The sequence below is a fragment of the Chinchilla lanigera genome, unplaced genomic scaffold (genome assembly GCF_000276665.1).
Source record: "Chinchilla lanigera isolate Chin_1 unplaced genomic scaffold, ChiLan1.0 scaffold00143, whole genome shotgun sequence".
Taxonomy (NCBI): Eukaryota; Metazoa; Chordata; class Mammalia; order Rodentia; family Chinchillidae; genus Chinchilla; species Chinchilla lanigera.
The window spans coordinates 848,732-871,627 of NW_004955544.1; the positions used below are offsets into that span (position 1 = coordinate 848,732).

The 22,896-nt window shown below is 37.9% G+C and overlaps 1 protein-coding gene across 1 annotated transcript in view; it reads right to left on the reverse strand.

Moving 5' to 3' along the window:
* The window catches only part of Frmpd4 (FERM and PDZ domain containing 4), a 565,205-nt gene that overhangs the window by 261,741 nt on the left and 280,568 nt on the right, over positions 1 to 22,896 (reverse strand). The window lies entirely within an intron of this gene.

A 22,896-nucleotide genomic window follows, 5' to 3' on the forward strand; every position in this document is an offset into this window, starting at 1 on the left:
GCTTCTTGCCTTAGATAAAGTGCACAGAATTTAGCAGGTCAAATTAGAAATTTTATTGGTTAAGAAGAAATTATTCGTGGCAAACAAGGCCCCTACCAAACATACTATATTAATTTCATAGGTTGTTGCTTCTTACTTTTGAAGAACAGGTGGCAGATTCTGCTACCTCCCTCATACCTAATAGGCACCTTCCTATCTTCCTTATAAAATAACCCCTATTTTATTCCATGTCACCATGTGCCACTAAAAGACTTCATTTCCAGCCTTGGTGCTCCTGAAGTCATGTGACCAATTTCTAGGGGATGATATTGTAGTGCAATGATGGGTTGGACTTCTAGGACATTTGTTTAAAGTCAGAATATCTGACCTCTTCCTACTCCTCTCTCCATGCTGCTCTCATTAATGGTGTGATTCACAGGCCATCTCTGAACATGAAGTTAACTTGAGGTTCAAATCATGACAAAGGCAGAAGAGAAATGGCCCGTGGTAACTAACTGTGCAGTGTTTAGCCTTTTTCTACCCAACTTCAGACTTCTTTCAGGGGAAAGATATACTACTTTAATACAATTATTATTAGTAGTATTAGTAGTTTTTTATTAAAAGTAATAGAACTTAATTATAGCGAGAGTTAATACATTTTATTTCAACATCTTTTCTCCCTTCAGTTTTATTTTAAAAACCACTCCTTTGGCTTTTAAATAATACATAGCTGGCCCCCCAAATAAGCAATGTCTTAGAAAATCCCTTCACACAGAGAAAAGAGTCACTTCAAATAAACAGCACTGCCTGTAATTAAGGATACCATGAGTAGTGAACCATGGAAGCAGAATCAAAGATGAAGACCAAAGACTAATTGCCTGAGCTGATCGCAGAGAAGGCAGAAATCTTCATCTTGCACACACAATGCCTGTAGGATGGTTACAAGAATGGCTGGCCCAAAATAAGGCATCATGCAGAATCAGAAATTATCATGAGATGAAAATAGTATGTGTTTCATGAAGTTAAAAGAAAATTTCTTGATTTAAAAGTCCTCTCACTTCCCCACCTCTTTAAACTTAACCAAATGTGTTCACATTTCAGAGCCCATTTGATCTGTGAACTCTTTATAGCATTAGTCAAAAACATCCTGATTGTTTCATATGGTTGTGGAAAATTGGGTCAAATGACAGGTACGGATGCCCTCTAAATAAATGAGAAGCACCGATATTAGTAGTGGCCTGATTTGTGTTTGCATTATATTTTGTTCCATTGTTTTAAGAAAACTATTTTTGACGTATTCCTAAGTCTGGTCATTGTGATGATCTAATTTCAATTACCAAGAAATAACATTATGTTCTATTTTGAAGGCATGCGTACAACTCCAAAGCAACTTGAAATATACCACTGTCTCAAATACAGCAAGATAAGATATAGGGCAGTTTGAATGGTTACTCTAGAAGACAGTGAGGATCAAAAGTTTAAGCAACTTGTCAACAATCACTCAGTTGGGAATTGAGGAGGGAAGTTGTAGAAGTGATTTTCTGATTGCTAAACCCACTGTTTGTTTATCCTGTGATTTTCCTCTCCACAGAATCTGTCAGAGATCACATGGTTGACTACAATCTCTTTGGCTAAAAGACGTATTGTGAAAATCCCTTAACTCAGAATTTCAAATAGTATCATTCGCTCATGGATTTCTGTGTGTCTGAACAGATCAGCCAGGTATGAAATAGTCATAGAATTACTTCTTTTAAGTCTTGAAATCAAGGTTCTAGGCTATCAGAGAGACTTTCCTGAGCAGGGGTCGGGTGTTCAGGCAGAGCTCTAAGCATTCAATCAGGGGAAATGCCAACTTTATATGCAGTCAACATGGAGAGATGGATGGAATTTATATTGGGCCTGTAACATTATTAAATGGGAAAAGACTTGCATGAGATCAGATCTATCTTCCTATACTCATTTTATCAAGGTATGTTTATTTTTCAACATATGCCTTAGCTGGAAATCAAACAGAAATATTGAATGCATAGACAGAAGCACCTTCATCTCAATACATGTGACCTACGATTCCTGTACTTCCAGGAAGACAGCAATAATTCTTATTAGTCTTTCTTTTACAAAAAAAGCAAACCTATTTGCCTGGGTAATTTAATTATTTCCTAGGCATATGCCAGGAGTGTTATTTTCTTTCCAGCTAATGATTTCTTAATCAATAGCAAAAATACCATGAGAACGAAAATTGTACTTACTGGTCTTCAATTTGCCTAGTCCACGCTGCACATTTTAGCAATTTCCATTTAAAGGAAAGGAATTCATTTTAAAAAATTATTTCTGGACCAAGAATTACATAGCTGCTTTTATTAGTTTTTTTTTTTTACTCAAATTCTGTGATCCAATTATTACCCAACAACATGAATTCTAAAGAATAAATTTCTATTCTTTTCAGCTCTGAGTATAGTTACCATTAAGATAGCAGGCAAAGTCCTGACAAATACATGCTATTTTGTTTATCAGGAACAATAACTCTTCATAAATTTAAGAGAGGTTTGTTTTGTTTAGAGACAACAAAATGTTTCCACTTCGATTAGTTGAGTACACAAATGCTCAGTCGTTTCCCAAACATGCAGTCTGAGGATTCTAAGGAGATTCAAGCCATGCTGGCTGCATGAAATTATCATTCTAGAAATATCACCTTTGTTTACAAGGACAGTCCTACAAGGACAGCTACCATCCATGAAGCCTAGATCCAAATCAGGTTTCCCAGAGAAATTGAAAGCAGGATTTATGTGAAGATGAAAAGGAGACATTTGGAGAGAACACTACACTGAGTCAGATGAGAGAAAGAAGGGAAATAGAAGCAAAACAGAAAACTTCGCAGAGAGACCATGCTGAATTTGATATGTTGTTTTGACAATAACTACAGATATGCAATGTCGTGCATTTTCGTTCTTCCTCCCACAGGATTTTACCAGCAATCTGGGCAGGATGCAATTTACATGTTTATCTTACATGAAAGTAAACAGAACAAAGTCCTGGACACATGATGATCTTAGGCCATAAAATGATTATCTGTCACTCATGATCCAGAGCAATATTAGAGATATAAGGAGTGTGACCCCATCGTGTTGTAAAAGATAAAAATAAATAACTAAAAAGTAAAACCCAATCACTAATGAACTGTGTTGATTCCACCTGACTCAGAAAAGTTACAGGAAGGAGAGAACATGCTTATTCCACAACATGCTACTGAGGAACTATCTTTGTTACTTAAAATTCATTTGAAAAATTGTTAGGGGCTCCCTGGTGGTTCTCAACCAGGGTGACTTTATCCTCTAGGAGACATTTGGCACACCTAGCATGATTTTTGGTTGTCATGATTGCGGGTGAGAAGCAGTGCTATAGGCATCTAACATTCAGGCCAGGGCTGCTGCTGAGCATCCCACATTGCACTTGGCCACTCCCCCAAACAAAGAGTTGGCCCAAATCAGCAAGAGTGCCAAGGCTGGGAAATCTCGCCTTGGTCATCAAGTTGCTGCCCTTCTGGCTTTCTTTCCATCACTGACTTAGGCTTGGGGCAATCCTTTAGCGATGATATTGGAGCCTAGCACAGGAGTCTAGCTCGTAGACCTCTTCTGATCTGGTCTTTTGCAGCTATGCCTCCAAAGGACCAGACCAACTTGGCAGCAAAGAGCTTCCCATTGCATTTTCCCATCAGAGAGCTACAAGTACACTGGACAAGAAAAATGGTTCAGAGCAGGATTGCTCCAAACTCTTCCAATGGTAGCATTCCTTACACCACACTTCCAAATGCCAGCAGTGCCCCTGTCATTCTGACAGCTATGTCACACTCATAGGCACTTGCAAATGCCCCTAAAGGGGTAAAAACACCCTTATTGAGGAACTCCCTGGAACAGTTCCTTACTATCTTTAGTTAAGACCTTCATAAGCCCAGGCCATGGGCGCTGGGAGCTGGAAGTCACTCTTCTCTGTCTACTTCAGCCTCTTTGATTATTTTCTTCCAATTTGAGGGACAATTTATTCCTTATTTCACGTTCTTAAAGCACCTTGGATTTTCTCCAAATTCACAGCATTTTAGTATTTCAACATTGCAAGTTTCACCTGATTAGTGGGGTGCAAAACGACTAGCATGGGTGGAGACTAACACTAGAAAACTAATGAACAAAACAGCAAGCAGCATTGTCCATCACAATAATAACTACACATATTGTTTTGTTCAGTATTGATTGTTCTGATTGTATGTTCTGAACTATATTGTAAAATGTATGTCTAACTGTGGGTCTTAAAAGAGACTAAGAGCTACTGGTCTAGACAGCTGTCTCCCTTCTCCAATCAGTCCCTGAATAACAGAGCTTACAATTGTCCTCTCTCTCTCTTCCTCTCTCCTTTTCTGTCTCATCTTTGAGAACACAGTTCACATCATATTAGCAGTAAGAAAGACTATTGATTATGCTGTCAAAATAAATACGGGATGCAGATGTTTTTGGATTTTGACAAAGAAAGTACACACATACCTACTAACCAAACCCACTTGCCATTCATGTTTTGACTTTTCAGTAACTGTACTCTGGTCATGTGGTAAGTTATCCTCTTTGAAGAACTTCAGCCTACATATTATTTGTATCCTTTGTCCATTTTCCAAGAACTGGTCTAATGCACATCTTGGCATTTCTAACTTAACTTGTAATCCCCGGATGTTTTCACTTTTAATTTCCTGTCCACCAGATGGTTTTGGTTTCCTGCTACTTCCACAGCATGGCATGGAATACACTATTACTCTCTCTATATTATTATTGTTATCTCTAGCTTTGGGGAGACACAGGGTTTTCATCAAACTGTTGGTGGTGTGGGGGCTATTACTAAAGAAGAGAAAAGAAAAAAATAACTTAGGGGGAAATAGGCCTGTCATTTTCTTAAAGCTGAGATTTTCTAAGGAACAGGGAAAACAAGAAGGTTCTAAATGGAATTTTTCTGCCTAAATAGGAACACAGTAATGTCTCTCATTAATTTTGATGAATCTATGTTTGTATTGACAACTGGGAATCAAGAGATCAGTAAAATCTATGCAAAGAGGCCTGTAAACAACAGCCGTGAAGACATTTTCCTAGGAGGATAACAAAAGAGTTAATTTTTCTGATCCTTCCAAAAATAGACAACAACCACTGGGTAGTGAAGTTCTTGGGACCTGAGGACAGGGTTTTCTCTTGATCCTCTTTCTTTCCTGTATGTATTACACCCATTCTAACAGCAATCATCCTACACCAAGCTTGACTCAAAAGCTTAGGGCGACAGGGTTCCTATTCTCTATCCTTTGGGTATCTTCTGATTGCCTCTGTCCTAGATCCTGGGTCAGATGGCTGAGGGTTTTGATAGTGCATGAACTACAGCCTATTTCCTAAGATGACTGCACCATTTTATATTTCCATGAAGGCAGGTTCAAATTTCCCCACACTCTTGCCAACACTTATTTTCTGACTCTTTTACGTTGTGAATCCAAAGGAATGTGAAGTGGCTTCTTACTGTGGCTTTTTTTTCTTACTGTGGCTCTTTGATTGCACGGTATTTCTACTGGGCAGTTCTGAGTTAGATGATCTTTACAAAGGAGCTACGAGTATTTCAATTTGTCAAGTCCACAGGGAAAACTTGGCTGCATTATTTGCGTCCTTGATGCTAATTTTCTCTCTCCTCTTTTCCTCTTCCACCTAAAGACTCACTTGTCTCCAGGGCAATTTGCATAAGTCATACTGTGACCAGTGAGCAGCGATCGCTTAAAAGGACAGGGCACATCATATGTCATGCACAGCAAGTGACAGTATTTGTATAGCAAGCTGGGAAAACGGATGAGACTGCCGAAGGCCTGAGACAAACGGCCCTGGGACTCCAACCGTCCTGAAGACTGGAGAGATGAAAGTCAAGGCACATATTTAAGTATGCATTTTCCCATTCCTAGTTATCATCCCAACTGGGACAATAGTCCTAGTGAAAAGAAGTGCTATCAATAATTTTGCTGGGACAATAGACATAAGCAAAGATTGCTCCAGTGAGCTATGCCATAGGGTTACCCTGCCTGTACTCATCTGTGGCACACTTGTTGGGAAGTGCCGCTGTAGAACTGTGAGTGTCTGGAAGGAGCTCATGACATTACCCTTGGAAACATACCAACTGCCCAAATTCTCACGATCGTGGTGCTCAGGAGTCTGAGTTCCCAGGCTATGTGGATGAGAAATGCTGTCTATCGGTCAGACTAAAAATGCTGGTACTATTAAAGTAATAATCTTTGTAAGTGCAACTTCTTAAAAAGAGGGGGTCCATCATTAAAGGCATGCCGTCTTCCCTCTGGCAGCTTTCAAACTTGCTAGGAGACAGAAGTAGATCACTGACTTGAAGAGACCTTGTTCAATAATTTGTTCCTACGGAGTTCATTTCTTCCCAAATGCTCAGGTCTCAAAAATAAATCCTCCCATGTGTCTTGCCAAAGACTCTTTTCCTCTTTCCCCGGCCTCTCGGTTTGCTCGTTTTCACTTCTAAATAATGCACAAAGCAGTGGCAAGATGCCCTGCTCCATCTACTGATCATTTTGCATCCTGGAAGTGGCAGGCATGGGTGGCGGGGGGGGGGGTGCTGACACTGGAGAAGCCCTGTGTCTCGTAGGGATTATTTGAAGAGGGGAAAAGAAAAAAAACAACCCAATGAAATCAATGATTTCAATAGACACATTCTTTCCATTTGTCTATTGAACTATTTTTAATTTTAATATTTAGAGTTTTATAGGCCAAGCAGCACTTACAGCCTCCTGGGGAGACTTCCTCTAAATTACAGAGTTTTGGAAATGTGCAATTTGGGCATCAGTCTAAGGCCATTCAACTTCCCACCATGATTTTGTAGACAAAGCTCTGTAGCTCTTTATGGACTTCTAAATTACGCCCTGCAGTTTCCCCAGGAGATGTCCCTGGGGGGCTGGCGACTATATGTTTATATTGCCTCCAGCTGGGCGTTCCTAGGCACAGTGAAGATCAGGTTGCTTCTTTCTGAATTTAAGGAAAGCTCACTGGCACATGCAAATAAAACAGGGAGGAAATGCTCTCCAGCCCTCTTTGCGAGTGTCAGAATCTGGTCAAGGACAATGAGGGGCATTATGACAGTTAATTGGGAAAGCAGGTCTGCTGTCTCTTTTGTTTCTTCATGGAGACTTCTGTGTCCTGGTGCACAGTCTGTTATGATCAGGGATACATATGTGGTACTCTATAGTTTTAGAGCAATGCATGGAATACTGTTGGCCTTCATCCCAGGTTTCCTCCGATCCCTTCCTTATAGATTCCATGCCTGCCTACTTATTTCCCCTCCCTCCTTTTTAATGATCTGCATGTGCTGATCTTCTCTGAGAGGCTGCCTTAGGACTTTGGATCTAATTTTCCAATTATTGGAGAGATCTAGTAGTACCCCTTAACCAATCACTGATAGATACAGGAATAGCAACCCCCCTTGAGACACTTCTGAGGTGCAGCTCACATTCCAGAGCCCCTGCAGGATTACGCTAAAGTCTTCCCTGCTCAGCAGCATTTCCTCTTTCCCTCCCCTGTCCCAGCCTCTCTATTCTCTAAGTGATCACAGTCACCCCTAGGAGCAGGTCCTTAGTAGACCATTTGAATGCAAACCCTCCAGTCAGAGTGGATTTACAGTATATTATCTACCTGTGGGGTTGCAAATAAAACATAGGACACCCGATTAAACTTGAATTGCAGATACACAACAGGCTAGAATGTCAAATGCAATATTTAGGACACATTTACCACCAAGTCATGATGTACTGCATATCTAAAATTCAAATCAAAGTGAACATTCTATACTTTTATTTTCTAAATTTGGCAACCCTATCTCTCAGACCCTCACAGCCAACAATTGAGATAATTATTTCCATTTTATGGATTTTTTTTCTCAATTAATGCTTGGAGAATTATTGTGACTTTGCAAATCTCAAAGAAGAGTTGCCAGTTTTCTGACTCTTACATAGGACCTTTTCTTTACTTTTTTGTCTATTTTGTTCTTTTTGAGCTTTGTCTAACCTTCATAAATGAAGCCTGAATAGGAAAATGTTAACTGTCCACAGTAGAAATGTATCTGCAGACAGGTGACTTTCTCCTATCCCTTGTCCAGGGTAAGCGATCCATTCCCCTTGCCTTTGAATAAGGGCTGGACTAATTTCAAGGGTGCTGAAAAAGAGAACGAAATAAGTGCTGGATGTCACCCATTCCGAATGCGATAAAAAACTATTGGTTCCAGTTCTCCCATGACATAGTGAGCTCTGGCCTGTTTCCTGGGAAACAGTACAGAAGAGTAGTTACCAGCTCTGGCATTGAAGTCTGTCGCACATGGGTTCAAACATTAGAACTTCCTAGCTAGATGACTGTGGGCCTTGCTAAGTGTCAAGAACTGGGGCAAGTCTGACACTTGACCCTGCTAGCAGGCTAATTTATTAGTCAGCCATCATTTCATGGAGGCTTGCCCAAGACATAAGACTCCTAGGTCGGAGAAAAGGAAATTTATTACTGACAGCAATAGTTACAGCCAGAGGGCCAGCATTTCTGTCCCCTTCACAGTTGCAGTTCCCATTAAAAGACACAAATGTTCAAGTGCCACCTGAACCCGGTGTGTGATATGACAAGAACCCCAAACCTGGAGCACCTGCATCTTTCATAACGGGCACTAAGCATTCCTGAACTCTGTCCTGGAAGAAGATGTCATCTTTATTACACTGGGTAGTAAACATACTCACATCCGCTCTGGGTGCAGTCATTTTCTCTGCCTTCCACTAGCCAAATATCTTTGTCAGGACAGCTCAGAAGAGAGATCACCCACATTTCTGTTTGTAAGACATGTGGAAAGTGAGAAACCCATGAGAACTCTCTCCTGGAATAAAGGCTTGTGTCCCTCATGCATAAAATAGGATAATAGTTTCTACCTCATAGAGTTTCTCTTGACTTTTTCATTAAAAAATTCCTTGACCCTGACTACTTCTATGCCTTGCCTCCTCCGCAGCAGTGGTATAGTTCCATACAACTAGTGGCAGCTGTGGAAGGAGAAAGTGCTTTTAGGTGGGATATCAAAATCCTGGATTTTGTTGCCAGGTGTTGTGGCACATGCCCGTATCCCAGGACTGGAGGCTGCAGTAAGACAATTGTTATGAGTTCCACGCCAGCCTGGACTACTTAGTGAGTTCAAGGCTAGCCTGAACTACAAAGTGAGACCCTTTCTCAAAAAATAAATCCTGGTTTCTGTCACCCTTTCATTAAGCAAGTATGTCTTGATCACCCAGTTCCTACAAGGCTCTGTGTGATGGGCTGGTTTTAACCTGGGTTATCTTGCTTGATCTAAATTCTCTTATTTGAGAGACATCCTGAATCTCTTTGAGGCTTCCTTTCCTCTAAAATAAGAAAAGCAAAACGTGTTCTACATTGTTATTAGGAACGATGAGATAATGAATGAGAAGCCACTTCTGAAATTATAAAGAGATCCATATATTCATTCAATTTCCCTCAACACCTTTTTCAGTAAGAGCTTGGTGTATAACCCCATGAATTTAGTATTGCCTAAACTTTATTACTAGACTAGCATATTTAATGAACAAGTAGATAGAACAATTTTATATCCAATCTCAAATTGTATAAAGGATGACAGAAAAATTAAGGTCACTTTATTAATATTCTGTCCTTGGATTTCTAATTTCACAAAGCCTTTGTGTGCTGTATCTGCTTAAACTGACTTTTTATAACTTTACTAAAACAACAAGAATAGTTTCCTCAATAGGTCATCTGAAACTTCTTGTGAATTGGTTTGCTGATACACTCAGTTGTGAAATGATGTACCTGGATATAATCCAAATAGCTTTTAATTCTCTTTAGGGTAAGAACATCACAAAATAATACATCTCTAAAGGCCAGAGGCAGTGCTGATTGATTTATTTCTCTCATTTATATTCCAGGTTTAGTTTTTAAAAATGGATAAATGTATCCATATATTGTTTTCATCAGTAATTTTGATCCTTGATCCTAAACAGAATTCTCTAAACAATTTTTTTTTCTATTTTGAAATTACAACTAAGGAACTTTAAACACATAATACCACTGGTTGCTCGGTAAATACTTAGGGAAGACTAAAGCTTATTCAGTCACAGGAAAGAGTCACTTGAGTTTCAGCGACTTTATAGTAAAACTTTAGAAAATCAAGCATGATAAAAGCACCATGAAAGAAAAGAAGCAAAGGCAGATTCCAATGAGACACAAATGGAGAGGGACCACTAGCAGGTTGCTTGTGATCGCAGCCAATTCCACAAGACAGTGGAGTAAAAGTTTTCAGGAGCTGAGTGAACTGAGAAATTTTTGAGGAGACAAACATCTGGAACTACAAACCATTCAAGAGTAAGGATAAAACACTGACATTAGAATTGAGAAAGTTTGCTACTGCTAGACCTCAAAAGGGGTGTGGGGGTAGTTAGTACCAATCCCAGCGTAACTGAAAGCAATGAAAGAAGAAGTGAAATGGGTAAGAAAGCAGGCAGAAGAAGGAAAAGAGAAACACATATTGCTAAATCAAATAAATGCTACCTAGAAAAAGTGGTATATGCGTGCACATGCGTGCCTGTGTGTGAGTGAGCTGGAATGAAAATTCCAGATTCTGAGCAATATTTCTTGGGAGCTTTGGGTAGATTGCCAGCTGAGACTATAAATGGAAGCCAAAACATCATGTTTGGAAAGGCAAATAATGACTAGCTTTAGCTTATATTAGACAAAATATTACAGTGTTATACTTGCAGTGTACTTCTTAATAACAAGGGGAGCAGATGACAAAAAATGGGATATATAGCTTCAAGCAGTAAAAAGACAAAAAGAAAATTCATCTGGCTCAACAGAAATGAGAAAATAAAAGAAAGCAAATATTGAAAACAAATACAAGAAGATATAAAGCATTAATACAAACAGTTCAATGAAAGTAATAGATACACATCAGTTAAACTCACCTATTAAAACAAAGATCTGGATTTTTAAAAATTGTCTAATTATCTTTATATTATCACTAAATAAGTCTATTTTAATCTTAAAGAACTAACTCTATACCCACTATAATTAATCATCACAAGTGAACAAAACTAGAAATGAAAACATTTCAAATAGCAAATTTTTTTTGTTTTTATTTATTCTAAAGAGAGTAGTTCATGAGAAACAAACAAACAAAAAAATAAAACCGTAGCAGCATATCAGTATCACAAACATAAACAAATCAAAGCAAGAACATTCAAAGTGATACAGGGTCTCAAGACAAATTAATACAAATCAGCAGTGGTTGTTACATTACTTATCGCTATTCTCAACAACATTGCTCAGATTACCAGGTGTAAGAATGAAAGACTGCTCAAACCATTACAGAGAATAAGAAAGTAATTCTTCATAAAACATTAGAGATAATATACAGATTCACTAGTGAAGATGGTAGGAGTTCACCATTGTAATTCCATTGCATATTGTTACCTTCAAATCAGTTGCTCAGACCACCAGACACAAGCATGCAAAGTCGATCAGAATATAAAAAATTGTGGGCATCAACTCTTCATTTCAATACACCATCAGACAACAGCAATACAGTCATCACAGCCATTCATGTATATATTTATGTTTTGCCTTCCTTCTTTCTTTTTACTTCTTTCCCTCATCCCAGTCATTCCTTCCTTTGAGCAACTTCTTTCCCTTTCTTGTCATCTATTGTACATTTTGAGTTTTACCTAGTCTTTCAGGTTCCTACATCAAGGAGAGAACATGATGTTTACCTATCTGGGTCGGATTTATTTCACTTATGAGTATGGTCTCTAGTTGCATCCATTTACCTACAAAAGCCTTGAGTTTATCTTTTTTAATAGCTGAGGAATACTCCATTGTATGAAAATATCACAATTTTTTTATCCATTCCTCAGTGGATGGGATTCTGGGTTGTTTCCAAGATTTGGCTATAACAAATTGTGCTGCTATAAACATGGGTGCACATATCGCTATGGTTTGATCTCTAATTCTTCTGTAAAATTACTTAGAAGGGGAATAGCTGGGTTAAATGGGACTTCCAATCCTAGTTTTGTGAGGAATTTCCAGACTGACTTCCACAGTGGTTTCACCAGTCTACACTCCCACCAGCAGTGGAGTAGGGTTCCTTTCTCCCCACAGCCTCTCCAGCACTTGTTATTGGTTGATTTCTTGATGACAGCCATTCTTTCTGGGGTGAGAAGGAATCTCAGTGCTGTTTTCATTGCATTTCAGTAATGACTAATGACATTGAACGTTTTTTCATGTATTTATTTGCCATTAGTATCTCTTCCTTAGAGAAGTGTGTATTCATCTCAGATGCCCATTTTTGGATTGGGTCTTTGAATTTGGGAGGCCTGATTTTTTAAAATTCTTTCTATGTCCTACATAAAAGTCCTTCATCTGGGGGGTAATTGGCTAAACTTTTTCCCAATTTGTGGGTTTTCTTTTTACTTTATTGGTGATTTCTTTAGATGTGCAAAAACTTTTCAATAAGATGAGATCCCAGTTGTGGATTCTTTTTAGTATTTCCCATGCAGTTTGGTTTTTGTTCATGAACTCTCTGCCTATCCCAATGTCATCAAGATTTTTACCTACTTTCTCTTCTAATAAATTTAGTGTTTCTGTTTTGATATTTAGATCTTTGATCCATTTTGACTTTAATTTAGTGCATGGTGAAGGACATAGGTCTAGTTTTAGTTTTCAGCATGTGGAAAGCCAGTTTTTCCAGCACCATTTATTAAAGAGGCTATCTTCCTTCCATTGAATATGTTTGGGCCCTTTGTCAAACATAAAGTGACTGAGTGTGTTTGTAGTTGTATCTGTATCTTCTATTCTGTTCCATTGATCTTCAGGTCTGTTTTTGTACCAGTACCATGCTGATTTTATCACAGTAGATTTGTAATATAATTTTAAATCAGGAATTTTGATGCCTCCTGCCTTTCCTCTGTTTCCCAAGATTGGTTTTGCTATTCTAGGCCCCTTCTGGTTCCAGATGAACTTTAGGAGTATTTTCTCTAGATCTGTGAGGTATACTAATGGTATTTTAATTGGGATTGTATTGAATCTGTACAACAATTTTGGGAGTATGGCCATTTTCACAATCTTGGTTCTCCCTATCCATGAGGAAGGAATATCTTTCCATTTTCTGATATCCTCTTCAATCTCCTTTTTCAGAGTACTATAATTTTCACTGTATAGATCTTTTACTTCCTTTGTTAGATTGATTCCTAAGTATTTCATCTGCTTAGATGCTATTCTTAAAGGTGTGATTTCCCTAATTTCTCTCTCATTCTGTCAAACAGCAAATATTTAACAACTAAATATTATGTGTAAATAATCCATGGTTAAAGAAAAAACAAATAATATAAAGTACTTAGAACTCAATTTTAAATAGTCAGTCCCTATCAAAATTAGTGTGATAAACTTAAATATTTACATATTTTTCTTTAATGAAAAAGAATGAACATAAGTATGGATTAACCAACTGATAAACTCAGAAAGCCAGCAAATGCCAAATGAAGCAAGAGGAAGAAAATGAAATATAAAAAGAGAAATATAAAAAGAGAAGTTTAGTTGAAAACAACTAAACAAAACAGATTTGCTCAATGAAACTAACATCAGGTCTATGAAAATCTAAAGAAATAAATAAAACTCTAGAAAGAAAAAGCAGCAAACAAAGATAAATATTAAAATAAAAGTAATAACCATGGTTGCTCTAGTGATTTCAGAAACAAAAGAACACTGTCATAATTTTAACATAACACCTTGAAAATCTCAACCATATATTTCTACCAAAAAATGAATAACTAAAAGCCTATAGTTGGAATAGGTGTATTGCTAATGTCTATAATTTACTGAGAAGAACAGTCAATGCTTAAAATTTTCTTTATTTTTTCTTGACCAATTTTGCACCCTTGAATTTGGTAATTGATCTGAAAACAATGTGCAGTATAAGAACAGTTGTTGAACTCCTACCATTTTGTATGGTGAGGCTCTGCATCATTTCCAATGTTTTTTTAAAATTATTTTTATTGCTTTTTACTTGTTACTGTGTTTGATCAATCTTACGTTCTTATGTCTAATGGACTGAGCAACTTTTGAAGATGACAGTATGTAACTAAGCAACCATTGTAAATTTCTATCATTTTGTCTTGAGGTCATGTTTCATTTTTGTTGTTTTGATTTTGTCTTCATTGTTGTTTTGTCAGATTTTTAATCTTTGAAATAAAAAAAAAAACCTAAGGAGACCAATAATCTTGACTACACCAAAGACCATTGTGCTAATGGTCCAAGTTCATAGAAAAAAGTTTCAACTAAGCTTCTAGTAAAAGGATTCTTCTTTTAAAATGATTATTGTATACTGGAAAGAGATGTCTGCCCTACTATCTCACTTCAAGAAGTTAAAAGAACCACAAAAATAAAATCAGAGAAGAGTAACACAAGAAAGAACAAACCCAACTTATTTACGAACTCCGATGTACAGACAATCCTAGTCACTGCATAGAAAGCATTTACTAGCATTAACATCTATACATCATCAAAATTTATAGGAAACCAGAAAAAGACACTTCCTAATTTAAAGTGTACCTACTAAAAATGCACAGAAAACAACCCCCTTCATTGTTAAATTTAAGTTTCATTCCAGTGAAAATCCAGAAATAGCTGAAAATATCTGCCACTAGCATATATTTAACACTGTACTAGAAATTCCGGCTAACAGAGCAACTTTAGAAAAATAGCAACAGGTTTTAGGGTTGTAAAGAATGAGAGAATATTTTCCATTATTTCTAATCATCAGACAGTTAGGATCTTATTCAAAATTCACTAAGTGGCTAATGGCAAGATTAACACAACAATCAAATGCCACATTTTAAAATTAGAGTATATGATACAAAATAACTCCCATTTACCATAGTAAAAAAAAAAAACTATGAAAATGTTGGCATGAAACTAACAAAAATGTATGCTATGAAGAAACCTTACATGAGGAATTAAATATGAACCAAAGTAAACAATGTTATTGATAGAAATTAATGTCCCGTATAACTGCAGCGGGGTACTCTGTTCAAGGCTGAGTAAGACATCCTTACGAAGGAGTCAAATCTTCTCTTAGTTAATTTTCACTAACTCATTCAAAATCAGAAATGTTTTCTGGCTAAAATATCGATAGGTGATACTGACATAGGTGTGTAGTGTTGGAGTAGCGAGGTAAATTTTTACAAAACAAACTTTGTATGTAAAATTCCAGATCTGTACCAAAAATGTATGAATGCCAACATGCGCTCTGTCTCTCTTCCTTTGCAAAGCTGTCCGAGGGTTGGAGATTCACCTCAGTACCAACAATGGCCCTGCTTGGCCAAAGCAGCCAAGCCCATGTCACTTCTTCTGCCCACACGTGGCTTCAGAAGTCAAGTTTGAGCCAGACAAGGTATGGTGTACCTGAGCCCACAGAGGCTGCTTCAGGACAGCACCTGGGATACAGTGAGCTTCAAGCAAAGGAGACAGGATGCGAAGTTTCCTGGAAGCCTCTGGAAGAATAACACTACCTGGAGAGTTTCAAGCAGACATGCATTCTCTTCCTTTGACATTTTCTGGCACGGTTGTATAGACCAAACTGTGTCCCCGAGGAGAAAGCCTATGCTGGCAGAGAACAGAGCCAAGACCACCATGGAAATGCAGGTAGCAACTCAGCCACGGGAATAAGCCAATCCTAAAATCCTTTATGTTAGTGTATGAAATTTGTGCCTTGACAAAGCTATACTCACAGATACAAGGAGAGTTCAATATTCCCCATAGAGTTTCCCTAAAGAGCTGTTTCCCACAGGCCTTTCAAAATAGGAGTCAGTTTAAGCAAATTAAAGCAGAAATGCTGAAAGAAGATGGCCATGTGGTGAGGAAACAGCATCAGTGCAGAGGAGGCCTGAAAAGCGGAAGTGCACCAGGACCCGGACAGCTTCTCTACTAGTCCAACCTTTCAGCTCATCTCCTACACTATTTCACTTTACATGTGAGCTCTCTGCTTCTAAGCAAACTTTACACTTTTGCACTTGCACACTTTTTAATAGACTTGTACTATTCCGCTGACCAGGAAAGCTCCTACTCCTTCTTTTCTCCATCTATAAAGTCCTAGTTATGTTGAATATCCACGTGATACTTTCACCCTGTTTACAAATATTTCCCTAAGACTTCCTTTTCTAAACTTCTGCTTAGAGCTGAAATCATCTGCTTGGCATCTGAAGATTTACTGCCAAGTGGTCAGGCTTCTGCCATTGCTGAGATCTTCCACTGCTTCTTAACTTCTCAAACATTTGTTATCTTTCCAAATAGATCATTAGCAATGTGGGGAGACAGCGTAAGTCATATGTTCCTGGCACTGAACACAAAAAGTTTGCAGAAAATACTGTCGATTGAACTGGATTTCTGGATCATGCCTTTTGAACTTTCTGATTTGTCTTTCTGTTTAATATCTTCAGCTCCAATTACACCCCTAGCTACCTTTAACATGTTTCTAAATTGCACAACCTGCTCACTCTCCTTTGGTCTTTTAATTCACAAGCTGGAACTGTGAATTTTGACCACTCTCTGAAGAGTACTATCTTCCTAGCATCAAGAAGCCAATTCGATTGCCACATTTTCCTTGGAAATCATTTGTAACCCGGGGCACTGTTGTGTCCAAGGAACAGCGAAGATGACAATCATTGGGCTGTATTTATAGCTCAATCCTAACCATCTCCTTTCCATGTCAGCAGAAATAGATTGCTTTTGGCTCTGCACTGCTCTGTTCTGTTCTGCCTGTGACTTTGTTTACAAAAACAAGCTCCAGATACCTTGGTGTGTTCCTGAGAGCCTCCTTAGCTGTGCAGCAGTGGCTTTAATACTATCAGAGCTCAGAAGTTAAGTCAGAGAACTTTAACAGACTATTTAGGGTGCTAAAGTATATTCATAACTCAGAGGCGTACCTTGAAATATTCCCTTTAGAGATATTGTTATCATTAACTTCTGTGCCTACCTCTTACATTCTATAGCAGGAAAATGGACTTCGTTATTTTATATAGAACTGTAGCTAACTGTAATTAGGAGTTAACTAAAATCAGAGCTTGGCAGGACTAAATTCCAGATTTTTAAAACCGTAGTTAATCACAAAGTGCTCATCAACAACCGAGCAATTCCAGGTGGGATTAAATGATTTAAAAGATTAAACTTTAATTTCTAACATCTCTATATCCCACATTAAAATGTGCTTTATTGAATAAGTAAACACTTGGTTATACTTTACCAAAATTCATTAACTTTCTACTTTGGAAAAAAAAAGCAATGAACATAGCAATATTTCAAAAAGAAAAGAAAATAAGCTTTTACTTAGAGAGAAAATATTCAATAGAAATTGACTAAAATATTCATGCACTCCTTTCATTTATAACAAATAGCACTCCTTTCTGCTTCTACTTTACCCCATCCTTCCTTTCCCTGTCTGCTCTTTACACAAAGTATTGCCTTGCACGATGCTTCTCAGCTGAGGGATATTTTGCTACCCAGGAATATTTCTCAAAGTCTGGGGACGGTTTTGATTGTCATGACTGGGCTGCTAATTGGTACCCATTTTGTAGGGGCTGAGGACGTTTTTAAATATTCTACAGTTCACAATACAACCACCACCCTGTTCCTCACCCCCTTTCCTGGCACAAGACAGAAGTATCATGTTCAAATTCCTATAGCTTCAAAGTTGAGAAATCGTATTTGGCCCTCAGAATGTAGACAACCCCATCTAATATAAATCAGTTAAATTGAAATATATGGTGAATGTTAAAAGTTAAATGTACACATCACATATAAAATCAGGAGAGAATATCAAAAGGGAACAGTGCATATATTTTTCTGAGTGAAAACTGATGGTGGCTTTATATCATAACCTGCAATAAAGAACATCAAAAGGCAAGCAAAAAACTTGGATAAATATTTAAAACAAATTTGAAGATACTGAATTGATTATGTACTATCCAATACCAGACTGGGGATAGCGCTCAGTGGCACAGTGCCTGCCTGGCACGTGCAAAGTCCTGAGTTTGATTCCACCCATATATATGTATGTATATATATATATATATATATATATATATATATATATATATATGTGTGTGTGTGTGTGTGTGTGTGTGAATCAGAATAAAAAGCACTTCTTAGGAGGAAACAACCTTAGTATATAAGGTAAAAAATTGTAGAGTCAAAATTATCAACCATGAAGTTTATTAGAGAGGATTTTGTGCATAACCACCTTATACAGTAATTCTTAAATGTACTAAGACATAAGAAGCTCTGAGTGAGGATAAAAGAGCATCTACAATGACTGAGCAGCCTCCTGAGAGAACCGTCAAATCAACTCATAAATGAAAATGGATAGAAAATTGTCAGCTGTTTCTGTTTACCTACTGAGTTTATTCTGTTTTGTTTTGATTAAATATTAATGTGACCTCAATGCATGTTACTTTGATGAGACCTGTGTTAATCACTGGACACCACCCCAGCATCCAGTACATAGACAATAAATGCTTGATGGCTTTTAATGTACATCTTTCTGGAACAGATCTGTAGTCATGCTATTATTGAAGAAGTTGTTGAAAAGAACATGACCTCCTATTTCCTCTATTTATTGAAACTCTGCCATCAGATGGCAGGCACGTGCTGTTTGACACTCAACTCGTGATTCATTTATATTCATATGGGATATATTGTAGTTTTGCTTGTAATGTTTTCTCTATGCCCTCTTCTCCTAGATTACTTCAGAGCAGAAAACACATTTCATCCACATATGTATTCTTAAAGTCTCCCAAATTGCTTGGCACTTAGTGGGTTTTCACTAAACGTTTGCATAATTGAACGGATAAATCGATCGAAGACACATTTCTAAAAGACAAAATAGAAAACTATGTCCCCCTTAAATATAATATTGAAGATGCAATTTGATTTGTAACTCAAGAAGATTGAATTTCTCCTTGCAATTTGAATATAAATACTCCTCTGAACCCTGAATGTTACTGAAATTTTAGTCTGAAAGACTAATAGCAGCAGTCAAGTGCCTCAGAAATTTTTTTTTTATCTTCAGAAAGACTTCAATAAAGTCATTTTCTTCTTAAAGTCAAAAGTTATATATGTGTGAGAGGTGTTAGAAAATAACACTTAACAAATTTAAAGACAAATCAGAAAAGCTGAATATAAATTAACTGGCCATAAAACCATATGAATCCCCAATTAATAATTCTTTAATCAAACAGAGGCTTCAGCGACAATTTAACCTCTAGTAGGTCTGACCAGCCTGTGGCCCACTCCTTTTTTTTTTTTTTTTCGAGTAACAATGACTTGTTTTCTGCCACACGTAAAACATATAATATAGTTAGTGTACATGAGTGATATTCCTTTATTTTTATATTTTTATTAGAACATATTTGTAAAAATGGGGAAAAAGAGGCAGGCTGTAGGCTGAGCCTGGCTGAATTGCCTTACAATTTTAAACCATAATTTTATAGCTGCTAGTGAAACAGGCATTGGCACCAGAAAAAGAAGCACATGTTGGCTTTGGTATAAAGATTGTCTGTGTCTTTTGGAGAGCTGTCATTCAAAAGAAATATCATTTATCCATTCATTAAGCATATATTAATTGAGCACCTATAAACTAGGAAATCTACTATGATCAAGGATTCACAGACAAATGAGATGATGCCTTTCCCTCAAGTTTTCCCTAGAGAGAATGATAAAATAAACAACGGTATTGAAGAGAAAGCAAGGCTTACTTCCAAGTGTTAACTCCAATCAGGATGTGAAACTTGGAAGATATGTAGTAGATATCTTTTCCTGAAAGTCACAGTCAGTAAGGGTGTTAATGGAGCTATGAAAGGCTGCATCAAGTTTTGGGAATGGCAAATGATCTGATATGGCAAGAACGTAGAGTTAATTACAGTGGAATTCTGGAAAACAAAATGGTAAGAAAAAAATTATTTGGCATTTCACTCTATTCCAACAATTTATCCCTGTGAGGCAAAAGTATTATCGACACAGAGTCACAAGATACAAAAAGGACGTTAGCGTCATTTTTTTTCAAGATGAAGAGAAGACATTACCTTTGAACATTATCTAAAGCTGTAAGAGAACAGAGAACAATCTCCATCAACACTGGGAAACTGTATCCGCAGAGAGGAGAAAGGTCAAAGCTAGATGCTTTGAGTGAAGAGGTGAGATGCTGCTAAGAGAAGTAAGCATTTTACTCTGTAGAACCCCAGGCAGTAATCGCGGTCAGAGGTGGCAGCTACAGTGGAAGAAAGAGGAAGGTTGCAGGTTGGAACAAGGGACTACATTAATCAGTAGAAAGGCTTTTTTTTTTTCAATTAGGCCACGCCCCTACTGAGCATAGTCAAACCATCATCTTCCTCAACCAATGCACATGCCAAGAAGTTTTTCCACAGAAGAATCTGAAACTGAAGCGCAGAGGCTCCAGACACTTGTGACAGAGAAGCCACAGGACCCTGAGAATACAAGGCTTATGTGGATGCCTGCATACTGGATCCGGAGGTCCCTGTTGACCTTCTCTCACTACTTCCAGAAAGCTGCCCCTAGCCTTATCAGCCACCTTCCTCCGTAAGCAGGCAGCAGACTGGGGGAACTTTCTTCTGAAAAGTACATGCTTCAGAGAAAACAGCCGCCAGTGGTAATATTTGCTGTCTTCAGTGAAATGGTTGACCCTCCACCCAATCACCTAGCAGCAGAGTCTGTCCATGCACAGATTCTAATCTTGTACACAGCATCTGCCTCCAGTCCTTTTTCTATTTCTTTTCAACATGAGCAGACAGCAAAGGAACACATGGTATTTGGGAAAGAACGCCATTTGAAAGATAAGAAAGAGGCAGATTAAGGAAAGTATGAAAAGATGACAAGGAGCAGAGGATCAGAAGAAACAGAGATAAAGGAACAGAAGATAACATCAAAGATATCTCAGAGAGAAGAGGCCATTGTACAGCCATGTATTTTTTCTCTATGATGTACTAGAGCATGCGCTCCATCAAACAGGAGTAAACCTATGCAGAAGACAGCATGAGATTCAGGAAAAGCAGGTTTCAGCAGCAGTGAAGGAAATAAAGGAAATTTAGAGGATGATGCTGCCTTTGAAGGACATCTTCAGAGCAAGCCTACAAAGAAGACATCTGATATTGGAGCAAGAGGTTGGAAGAATCTGGGACAAAATATAAACTTATAGATTTTCTGATATGTTGGACTCAGGGAAATTGTGTTGAGAAGCATTTTAAGAAGCTGTTGAAGTAATATGCAGACTTTTCCAAATGGTCAAAAAATAAACAAACAAAAACCCCACAAAGCAAGGGTAAAAACAAAACAGTTGTTTTAGCAAAGAAATGGGACCACATTGTGATACCTGGCTTAGGAAAGAACAATATTCACAGCATCAAAATAATAACACGGTACATGGGTTTTTCTAAATCACTTAAATGGGGGATAGGGAAAGACAGGGCAAAGGCAGGAAGGAACTTTGGCTTTACGTCATAAGCCTTTTAGCACAGATTGTTAAAACTACTTCCAAGTATTTTAAAAATAACATATTTTTCCAGAGGGGACTTCTTTTGGGCACCCATCCCCTCTGCTGGTGGTTAGGACAGCGCCTAGGTCTGTGTTGACTTCACCGTGCGGGGACAGCAAACTCTTGGCCTTGTTCCACGGACTACTGTCATTATTTTCTTCCTTGTCAGACTAACTTGAAATATGAAATCTTGTGCTAAGGAGATAGAATATTCTTAAATATACAGTGATTCCTTGAGGAGGGATTTTGGCAACCCTTTGAATTACAAAAAAAAAAAAAAAAAAAAAAAAAAAACCGTAAGGTCTAAGGTGCTTAAATATAAGCGAGTGTCCATGTACACTTGTGATAATGATAACAGGTGTTTTATATTGTGGCCAGAACATACCAGACATTGTCCTAAGCACTTTACATATTTAATTTAGCTAACTCTGCCCATCCCATCTAAGATGCAAGGACTATTATAATCACTTTCAGAGACAATAGGAGCAAAGAAGTTATATAACTTGCCTGAGGTTTCACAGCTAGTGACATAACTAGGATTCTGAGCCAGTTAAAAAAATTAATTTGGGCTAGAGGCATAACTCAGTGGTAGAGTGTTTATCTAGCATGCAGGAGTCTGAATTCTACCCCTAATATTGCAAGAGACAAAATACAACAAAACCCCACAATCTCCATACTAAGAAGCCTCAAGGGACTTGGGGCAGTTTTACTTGAAGTCAAGATTTGAGTGTATGCTAGAGAACAGAAGCTGAGAGATGACTTCCGGAGGAGGTTTAATGAGCAGTCAGACTAAGCATGTTATTCAGGTGCAAGCATCAATCTGTGATTATAAAGGGCTGACAGCCATGCTGTATCACTCCTTTTGTTTCCCTTGCTCTGTGGTACACTGGCTCCTTCTTTTTTGTTTTGTTTGGAAGTTAATGTCCATTTTCTTTTTTCTAGGCTTTCTTTTAAGGCCTATTAAAGATAGAGAGGGGGGTGGCAGTCAGAGGTCCTTCCTCTGGCTAGTAGATCAGATGAGAAAGAATAAAAAGGCCTTAAACAAAGCAAGAATTAGCTCAAATCGGATCACAGATTTCAGGGCCCTGTGTTTTCTTTATATAGTTCTCTTCCTTTGCATGAATAATCAGTGGTCAACGGCCAATAGGCATCTATCGCTCAGGCCCATGCAGTTCCAGGAATAGAAGATTCTAGAACCACTGGCACAGTAGTTGGCTATCTTATCCATGGGCAATCAGAAGCAACCAAATTCAA